Source organism: Plectropomus leopardus, chromosome 18 (genome assembly GCF_026936395.1).
Source record: "Plectropomus leopardus strain MGB_pleo_1.0 chromosome 18, ASM2693639v1, whole genome shotgun sequence".
Classification (NCBI taxonomy): Eukaryota; Metazoa; Chordata; class Actinopteri; order Perciformes; family Serranidae; genus Plectropomus; species Plectropomus leopardus.
This window is the reverse complement of record NC_142193.1, coordinates 16,659,671-16,670,309: the sequence shown is the minus strand read 5'-3', so window position 1 is coordinate 16,670,309 and position 10,639 is coordinate 16,659,671.

Below are 10,639 nucleotides of genomic sequence, written 5' to 3'. Positions count from 1 at the left end.
TTGCTTTATCTGACTGCCAGCTGATTTAAAAAGCCTGTTCTTTTTTTATCATTATTTTGAGTAAACTGCCTGTTAAGCCTTCCTGCCAAGTCCTCTGTCAGCATTTGAGTCCAGTGTGTGTCCTGTTGCCAGTCACTGTGACACATGGACATCCAAATGACAGAGAGCAACATGGACATCCCATTGAGGTTCTGTCTCTGACCACATTAGATGCAATCCCCATGATCAGTGGCATTTGAACTCTGATAAAAGATATGGACCTCTCTGACTTGTTTACTGAATGTATTATATTGTCATGTCTTATGAGATAAACCTGTCCAGATACACCTTCACAATGATTTAGTTTTGATTGACATTCATTGACAAGAATGTTATGATCAACAGTGTCTAATGCAGCACTGAGGTCTAGAGACAATAAAAAAGAGCAATGTCATGGTCGCCGTGGTCATGTCTTGTCAACATATGAATAAATACTGTTTTTTGCACCAGACTATAAACATGATTTTTTTTTTCTGCTTTAAATTTTGGTATATAAACAGGAGGTTATGGGGATTGATTTGCTTTTGGAACTAGCCTCAAGTGGCCATTCAAGGAAATGCTTTTTTTTTGGCACTTCTGCATTGGCTTCTTTTCTCAGCCGCTTAGGTAGCTGCTTGGTTAAGTAGTGCTTTTAATGGAGAGGTCTCAGGATGCTTTGCAGTCTTTGATTGTGGGCATGCATTCCAAGTGTTTGAGAAAATAAAAAGAAAATCATGTGCAGGGACTTGGAATTAATACAGAACCTATTTAGATGTTGTTCTGCTATTTGTCATTCAGCAGCCAGGATCCTGCCAAATTCATCAATGAGTGTAACTGAAATGGAAGTGACAGCCTTCCCACACTGATCCTGGGCAACCAACAGCAACACAACAAGGATTTTTTTTTCTACAGAAGCCCTGAGAAGCAAATGAGGAGAAAAAAATCTGGTGATCCATTTTGTGTGATCTAAAAGGATTTATCTCCTGTGTTTATGGCTTAAAAACAGGTGGAAAAAGGTTTTGCCAGGGTAATCTTTCAAAAGTCCTTTTCCATCCGTGAAACAGATGACAAAAAAATGAGTTTTGCCAGATGGAAAATGGAAAGTTTTGCAAAGAACAATTTTTATAAGTTGCTTTTTTGTCATTTCTGAAACAAGGTTAAAAAATTGATGGGGTTTTTTTTCTGACAAGATCATTTTCGGTTTGTTGTAATTCTCATTTCGGCCTCGACGCTGAGAGGCATCATTACATCATGTTCCAAAGACAAGACATAAAGGTTATTACATAACTTGCTAACACACAATATACAGCTTGTACCTTGTGTTTAAAGTGCATCGAGAAATTAAAACTCACTTTGTTTCTCATCTACCAAAACTCTTCGTACCTTTTTTAATTAATGTTTACTACGTAGGATTTTGTAGGATTTAGTAGTATCTAGTGGTGTGGTTGCAAGACTGAAACTTCTTTACCAAGCAGGAGAACTGTGATGGCCAACAATAAAATGAGAAATGCCCTATGTACAGCCATTGTTTGCTTTGTTTGTTCTGGACTACTGTATAAACAACATAGTGGACTCTGTGCCCATATGTAGATATAAATGACTCATTCTAAGGTAACAAAAACACAATGATTCTTAGTGTCAGGTAATTCTACAGAAATGAAAACATAGTTAAGAACGTTATATACTATTTTTGCAATAAATGCCCCCAAATCTTAAGCACTGGACCTTTAAATCATAAACACTGGAGAGAAAATACTTCAGAGCCGACTTACAATGGATCACAAACATTTTTTTTCACTTGCCTCTTGGGGCTCCTGTACTACACCTGTACTGTAATCTGGTCGGAAAAATATCCATTTAGTACCCACTGAAAAAAAGTGAGTTTCATTTTATTAGTCACATTTCATTGTTGCATCACGCTTACATTGTCCTCTTGGATAAACCCTCTGTGAAATTCTTGTAAGAAAATATGACAACCACAGGCTTGCAGAGTTTTGTCTATTTGCAATTTCAATCAGTTTTATTGGAAGAGCATGACAACATGACACAAAAGTAATAAAGCACACACTTGTACATACAGTATCTAGGTCACCATGCGTTAGATTTTTAACTTTCTTTAAAAGTTGGTACGTTGAAAGTGAGGCATTCAATACAGGTAGCAGGCATTTCTTCAACAAGAAGTTTAAAACCCTTCAAAAAGTGAATAACATTTCTTCTATGGTTAATACTTTAGCCTAAGTCCTTTGTACCTTTTGCACTCTGGGCCTCATTCAGAATTTACATCTGGCAGGTGTTTCCATATTCAGTAGGGGCCTTGCCCCAGTGGGAGTGGTGTGAGCACATAGGTAATAGGCACACTCGGCCTGTACTGTCAGGGGAGGCAGGATTGGCCTCTGCTCCACAGAAGGCACAGGGGAACCAGATGAAGGAAATATGAGCTCTGTGTGTATGCGGGATGGTTCTGGGCGCATCTGCAAGAGCTTATGCATACATATCTGTATATATTTTCATGCTCATGTGTGTTTATGTGCAACTGTGTGTACACATAGAGGAAGGGCTGCTGTTCCAGTCTGTTGCCTGACAGACAGTCTCTTGGTTAATGAGCAGCTGTCGGCCATCACTATTCATGAGCCCTGTCACTCACCTCCTCTCTCAAAGCACTAGCACCTGAAACCCCTAGTCTCTCATTAGCACTGCAGCAGCATGGGCACACACACATCAACACACACTCTACCTGACATGGGCATACATGAACTGTACAACATGACCATAATACTTATACATGTGTGTTAAGTTGTTAAAAGCACACAGAGCATCAGCAGAGCCGGCGTCTTCAATGGAATTCAAATAGAAGCAGTGTGGCTTAAACAGAATAAGCTCTGGTTTATTCAGACAGCGAAGCATTCAATCAGTGCATCGCTGCACTTTCATCTGATGCTGAAACAGGCGTGCATATGGGACTTGACTAGAAACGACTGTTTGATGTGTCCTAGAGGAAAAAGATAGAGAACTGGGGTTTAACTAAAGACCGCTGCTTGTGCTGCGCTGTATGTGGGATAGCGTTACCATTGGCCCACCATCTTCCCATTTATGGCCATCTACTACCCATCTACCTCGAAGAAACAGGTCAGGGCTTTTCATCAACAAAGATCGGCCCTTCAATCATCACATGGTAGAATACAAAAGCCTTCTGTATGTATTTGAGATGTTCACTATGAGGGACTGATGTAGCAGCTGAAGGTGTTCTGTTGATTGTGAAATGATCTTTAAATGCAGAGATGATTAAAGCTTTCTGATTACTGATTACTGAGTACAAAATTTACTCACTGCCAGGAAATTCACCCTGTACCAAGTCAAAACCACTGATTAACTTTTGTTTTTTCACTTGGTCTTTACAAATCCAAACAATCAAGCAAAAACAGCTCCCCAAGGGTCCATTCTTGGCCTTGCTCTATTCAACATATGCTTCTACGAGCTTGCATCTTCATAACTATGCAGACGATCCACAGATAAAATTATTATAAACCCAGATGATTATAACCCATTACAAGCCTAAATCTTAAAGGCCTAACCATGTCAGGAATCTTAGTGTTGTTATGGACTCAACATTTCAAAACTCTAAATAGAAATTTGAAATTCAGCCTTCCACCACCTTAAAAATAGCTATACTTAAAAAAAAAAAAAAAAAATGTCTCAGGATGACTTAGAGAAACTCAGAGCAGAGGTGGGAATAAAGGCTTTTGCACACTAAATCTGTTTTTCGATTGTGATTTTTTAATCCATCATCTGAACAAAAAACAAACAAATAAAAAAGAAGAGAAACCTGCAGAGAAACCTTCCACACTGAGTCTACTGTGTTTGTTTGTTCTATTTATTGTCTCTGTTTATAAAATGTAAAAAACACTTTTGCTCCCTTGCTTCTCCCCACTGGGAGGGACCTACTTGACTGTCGCCACTCTCCCCTCGCTTGGCACCATGGCTAAAGGGGCAAACAACAAAGTCTTATAATGGGTGGTAAAAACACAGAACACCTAACCTGCTCCATGAATTTTAATGACTGATGGAAGTTTTGGAGTTAGGGTTTAAGTATGATTGATACAATGTGAGGTCATGTTGATGTTTAAACATGCAACAATGGCCTCATGCAAGAAATGTAATCCAGCCAAGTTTTTTTGCCAACATAAGAGAAAAACATCTGGTTTTCACAGGCCATAAATTGTTGCCCAGCACAAGTAAAAAATATGCTTTTACATTTGAAGAACATCAAAAAATGCATGGATATCGATTAATCAGATTAAGATAATGTAATTATAATTACTGGATTATTAAATTTCAGTGCTAAAGAAATACTGCTGTACTTGGTGCATTGATCCAAAGTACTGTAATTTCACTTACTGTGTGTCCCTCTGCTTTCCACAGCTGGAATGTAACTAAGTACTGCTACTCCAATACTGTTAAGTACAAATCTTTTCAGCCATTTCTTTGACATGACAAAAAAGCAAGCAGTCCCTAAATATACCTAGCAAACAAAGCCAAGCAGCAAACAGGAAGTTTGCTTTTTGTGCAGTAACCGGTTTCTTTGTTTGTCTTTTTTAGCCACTCACCAGTTTCTCAGAAGAATGAAAAGCCAAACACCCAGGGTCGGTAGAAAAAGGTTAAAACTGCTCAGGCTTTATACAAGGATAAAAAATGTCAAAAGCGTAAATCAAAAATAACAGTTTCCTTATTCACTGATTAAGGAGCTACATATACCACCTAACACAGAGTCTAAGCGAGGTAAGGAAAAAAAAAGACATATAATGAAAAAAAGCCCACAGTCATCTGTTGTTCATTTTTTATCTGAAGGTCCGTCGCTCCATCACTCTCTCCACTCTCCATCTCTTCTCATTGGCTGGCCCAGGGGTGTCATGTTTGGGTAGAAGCTTCCTCCTCCTGCAGCTGGGGAATTTACAACCCTCCGCATGTGGTTTTCAGTCAACGGTTACTCAGACGGCTGCTGCTAATTCATAAACGTGTTGAACATATTCATGAACCCTGGTTCAGCCCCTTGCATGTTCATGAAGGGGTTCATCTCCCTCGGAGGGATTGAGCAACCTGGGTTAGGATCTGGGTGCGAGTTTCCATTCTTGGCTGGTCTAGCAACATATAGTTGGCATTTTTCGACATACTGCACTATGGCGTTTTCGGAATTTTTTTCAACATCCTAGATTATGACATTTCTGGCCTTTATTTCGACATTGTATACTATGACGTGTCTCTAAAACATATATGTGGTTTTCAGCCATTGTTTTTACATGTTAAAATTTGACGTTTTTTCGGCCATTTTTTTGACATGCTCAGTTATGACTTTTTGGACACTTTTTCAATATTGTATACTATGACATGTCTCTACAAGCTATAATATGTCTTTTTCAGCCATTTTTTACACATCAAAATTTGATGTTTTTCGACACACTGCTATGGTGTTTTTAGCAATTTTTTCAATATGCTAAATTATGACCGTATTGGCGTTTATTTTGACATTGACATTGATATTTATATGACGTGTCTCTCTAAGCTATAAATCCTGTTTCAACCATTTTTTCAACATGCTATATTATGATGTTTTTGGCATTTTTTTCAACATGCTATACTGTGACGTGTCTCTACAAGCTATAATATGTGGTTTTCAGCCATTTTTTTCATATACTATTTTATGACTTTTTTAGCCTTTTTTTCAAAATGTTATACTGTGGTGGTTTTGGCCGCATCTGCATCATTCTATGCTATGGCTTGTCTCTGCACTCTATTTTATGTGGTTTTCAGCTGTTTTTGGGACATGTAATATTTTGACATTTTAAACCATACTACATTATCGCATTTTTGGTTGTTTTTTCGAAGTACTATATCATGGTGTTTTGGGCCGCTTTTGCAACATTCTCTGCTATGGTGTGTGTTGGCACACTTTTTCATGTGGTTCTCAGATGTTTTTGGGACATGTCATATTTTGACTTTTTTTTGCCATACTATAGTATTGCATTTTTGGTCTTTTTTTTTGACTTTTGACTTTTTTTTAGCCTTGGTTTTTTGGTCATTTTTTTCAAAATGCTATTATATGGGTTTTTGGGCCGTTTTTAGATGTTTTTTCAAAACCGTACACTATCATATGACTCTATGTGTTATGCTAAGTCGTTTTCAGATGTTTTTTGAAAATAAAAATTTTGACTTTTTTACCATACTATAGACTTGTTTTTTTTGGTCATTTTTTCAACATGATATTTTATGGGTTTTTGGGCCATTTTTGTATGTTTTTTCAACACTGTGTGCTATGACACGCTTCTTTATACTATAGTAAGTTGTTTCCAGCTGTTTTTTTTTTAAAATACAATTTCTGACTTTTTTCGCCATACTATAGCCTTGCTTTTTTGGTCATTTTTTCAACATGCTACTTTATGGGTTTGGAGGACATTTTTGGATGTTTTTTCAAAACCGTATACTATATTATGCTTCTTTATGCTATAGTAAGTCATTTTCAGCTGTTTTGGGGACATGTCAAATTTGGACTTTTTTCGCCATACTATAGCCTTGCTCTTTTTGTCATTTTTTCAACATGCTATTTTATGGGTTTAGGGGCAATTTTTGGATGTATTTTCAACACTGTATACCATGACACGCTTCTTTATGCTATAGTAAGTTGTTTTCAGCTGTTTTGGGGACATGTCAAATTTTGTCTTTCTTCGCCATACTATAGCCTTGCTCTTTTTGTCATTTTTTCATCATGCTATTTTATAGGTTTAGGGTCCTTATTTGGACGTTTTTTCAAAACTGTATACTATGACATGCTTCTTTATGCTATAGTAAGTTGTTTTCAGCTGTTTTGGGGACATGTCAAATTTTGACTTTTTTCGCCATACTATAGCCTTGCTTTTTTGGTGATTTTTTCAACATGCTATTTTATGGGTTTGGGGGGCATTTTTGGATGTATTTTCAACACTGTATACCATGACACACTTCTTTATGCTATAGTAAGTTGTTTTCAGCTGTTTTGGGGACATGTCAAATTTTGACTTTTTTTGCCATACTTGCCTTGCTCTTTTTGGTCATTTTTTTCATCATGCTATTTTATGGGTTTTGTGGCCTTTTTTGGATGTTTTTTCAACACTGTATTCTATGACATGCTTCTTTATTCTACAGTAAGTTGTTTTCAGCTGTTTTGGGGACATGTCAAATTTTGACTTTTTTCGCCATACTATAGCCTTGCTCTTTTTGGTCATTTTTTTCATCATGCTATTTTATGGGTTTTGTGGCCTTTTTTGGATGTATTTTCAACACTGTATACCATGACACGCTTCTTTATGCTATAGTAAGTTGTTTTCAGCTGTTTTGGGGACATGTCAAATTTTGTCTTTCTTCGCCATACTATAGCCTTGCTCTTTTTGTCATTGTTTAGTCATGCTATTTTATGGGTTTTGTGGCCTTTTTTGGATGTTTTTTCAACACTGTATACTATGACATGCTTCTTTATGCTATAGTAAGTTGTTTTCAGCTGTTTTGGGGGACATGTCAAATTTTGACTTTTTTCGCCATACTATAGCCTTGCTCTTTTTGTCATTTTTTCATCATGCTATTTTATGGGTTTTGGGGCCATTTTTGGATGTTTTTTCAACACTGTATACTATGACATGCTTCTTTATGCTATATTAAGTTGTTTTCAGCTGTTTTGGGGACATGTCAAATTTTGACTTTTTTCGCCATACTATAGCCTTGCTCTTTTTTTCATTTTTTCAATATGCTATTTTATGGGTTTAGGGGCCTTATTTGGATGTTTTTTCAAAACCGTATACTATAATATGCTTCTTTATGCTATAGTAAGTTGTTTTCAGCTGTTTTGGGGACATGTCAAATTTTGACTTTTTTCGCCATACTATAGCCTTGCTCTTTTTGGTCATTTTTTTCATCATGCTATTTTATGGGTTTTGGGGCCATTTTTGGATGTTTTTTCAACACTGTATACTATGACATACTTCTTTATGCTATAGTAAGTTGTTTTCAGCTGTTTTGGGGACATGTCAAATTTTGACTTTTTTCGCCATACTATAGCCTTGCTCTTTTTGGTCATTTTTTTCATCATGCTATTTTATGGGATTAGGGGCCTTTTTTGGATGTTTTTTCAAAGCCGTATACTAAAATATGCTTCTTTATGCTATATTAAGTTGTTTTCAGCTGTTTTGGGGACATGTCAAATTTTGACTTTCTTTGCCATACTATAGCCTTGCTCTTTTTGTCATTTTTTCAACATGCTATTTTATGGGTTTTGGGGCCATTTTTGGATGTATTTTCAACACTGTATACTATGACATGCTTCTTTATCCTATAGTAAGTTGTTTTCAGCTGTTTTGGGGACATGTCAAATTTTGACTTTTTTCGCCATACTATAGCCTTGCTCTTTTTGGTCATTTTTTTCATCATGCTATTTTATGGGTTTTGTGGCCTTTTTTGGATGTATTTTCAACACTGTATTCTATGGGATGCTTCTTTATGCTATATTAAGTTGTTTTCAGCTGTTTTGGGGACATGTCAAATTTTGACTTTTTTCGCCATACTATAGCCTTGCTCTTTTTGGTCATTTTTTTCATCATGCTATTTTATGGGTTTTGGGGCCATTTTTGGATGTTTTTTCAAAACCGTATACTATAATATGCTTCTTTATGCTATAGTAAGTTGTTTTCAGCTGTTTTGGGGACATGTCAAATTTTGACTTTCTTTGCCATACTATAGCCTTGCTCTTTTTGTCATTTTTTCAACATGCTATTTTATGGGTTTTGGGGCCATTTTTGGATGTATTTTCAACACTGTATACTATGACATGCTTCTTTATCCTATAGTAAGTTGTTTTCAGCTGTTTTGGGGACATGTCAAATTTTGACTTTTTTCGCCATACTATAGCCTTGCTCTTTTTGGTCATTTTTTTCATCATGCTATTTTATGGGTTTTGTGGCCTTTTTTGGATGTATTTTCAACACTGTATAGTATGGGATGCTTCTTTATGCTATATTAAGTTGTTTTCAGCTGTTTTGGGGACATGTCAAATTTTGACTTTTTTCGCCATACTATAGCCTTGCTCTTTTTGTCATTTTTTCAATATGCTATTTTATGGGTTTAGGGGCCTTATTTGGACGTTTTTTCAACACCGTATACTATAATATGCTTCTTTATGCTATAGTAAGTTGTTTTCAGCTGTTTTGGGGACATGTCAAATTTTGACTTTTTTCGCCATACTATAGCCTTGCTTTTTTGGTGATTTTTTCAACATGCTATTTTATGGGTTTTGGGGCCTTTTTTGGATGTTTTTTCAACACCGTATACTAAAATATGCTCCTTTATGCTATATTAAGTTGTTTTCAGCTGTTTTGGGGACGTCAAATTTTGACTTTTTTTGCCATACTATAGCCTTGCTCTTTTTGTCATTTTTTCAACATGCTATTTTATGGGTTTAGGGGCCATTTTTGGATGTTTTTTCAACACTGTATACCATGACACGCTTCTTTATGCTATAGTAAGTTGTTTTCAGCTGTTTTGGGGACATGTCAAATTTTGACTTTTTTCGCCATACTATAGCCTTGCTCTTTTTGTCATTTTTTCAACATGCTATTTTATGGGTCTTGTGGCCTTTTTTGGATGTATTTTCAACACTGTATTCTATAATATGCTTCTTTATGCTATAGTAAGTTGTTTTCAGCTGTTTTGGGGACATGTCAAATTTTGACTTTTTTCGCCATACTATAGCCTTGCTCTTTTTGTCATTTTTTCAACATGCTATTTTATGGGTCTTGTGGCCTTTTTTGGATGTATTTTCAACACTGTATTCTATAATATGCTTCTTTATGCTATAGTAAGTTGTTTTCAGCTGTTTTGGGGACATGTCAAATTTTGACTTTTTTCGCCATACTATAGCCTTGCTCTTTTTGGTCATTTTTTTCATCATGCTATTTTATGGGTTTAGGGGCCTTTTTTGGATGTTTTTTCAAAACCGTATACTATAATACGCTTCTTTATGCTATAGTAAGTTGTTCTCAGCTGTTTTGGGGACATGTCAAATTTTGACTTTCTTTGCCATACTATAGCCTTGCTCTTTTTGTCATTTTTTCAACATGCTATTTTATGGGTTTTGGGGCCATTTTTGGATGTATTTTCAACACTGTATACTATGACATGCTTCTTTATCCTATAGTAAGTTGTTTTCAGCTGTTTTGGGGACATGTCAAATTTTGACTTTTTTCGCCATACTATAGCCTTGCTCTTTTTGGTCATTTTTTTCATCATGCTATTTTATGGGTTTTGTGGCCTTTTTTGGATGTATTTTCAACACTGTATAGTATGGGATGCTTCTTTATGCTATATTAAGTTGTTTTCAGCTGTTTTGGGGACATGTCAAATTTTGACTTTTTTCGCCATACTATAGCCTTGCTCTTTTTGGTCATTTTTTTCATCATGCTATTTTATGGGTTTTGTGGCCTTTTTTGGATGTATTTTCAACACTGTATTCTATAATATGCTTCTTTATGCTATATTAAGTTATTTTCAGCTGTTTTGGGGACATGTCAAATTTTGACTTTTTTTGCCATACTATAGCCTTGCTCTT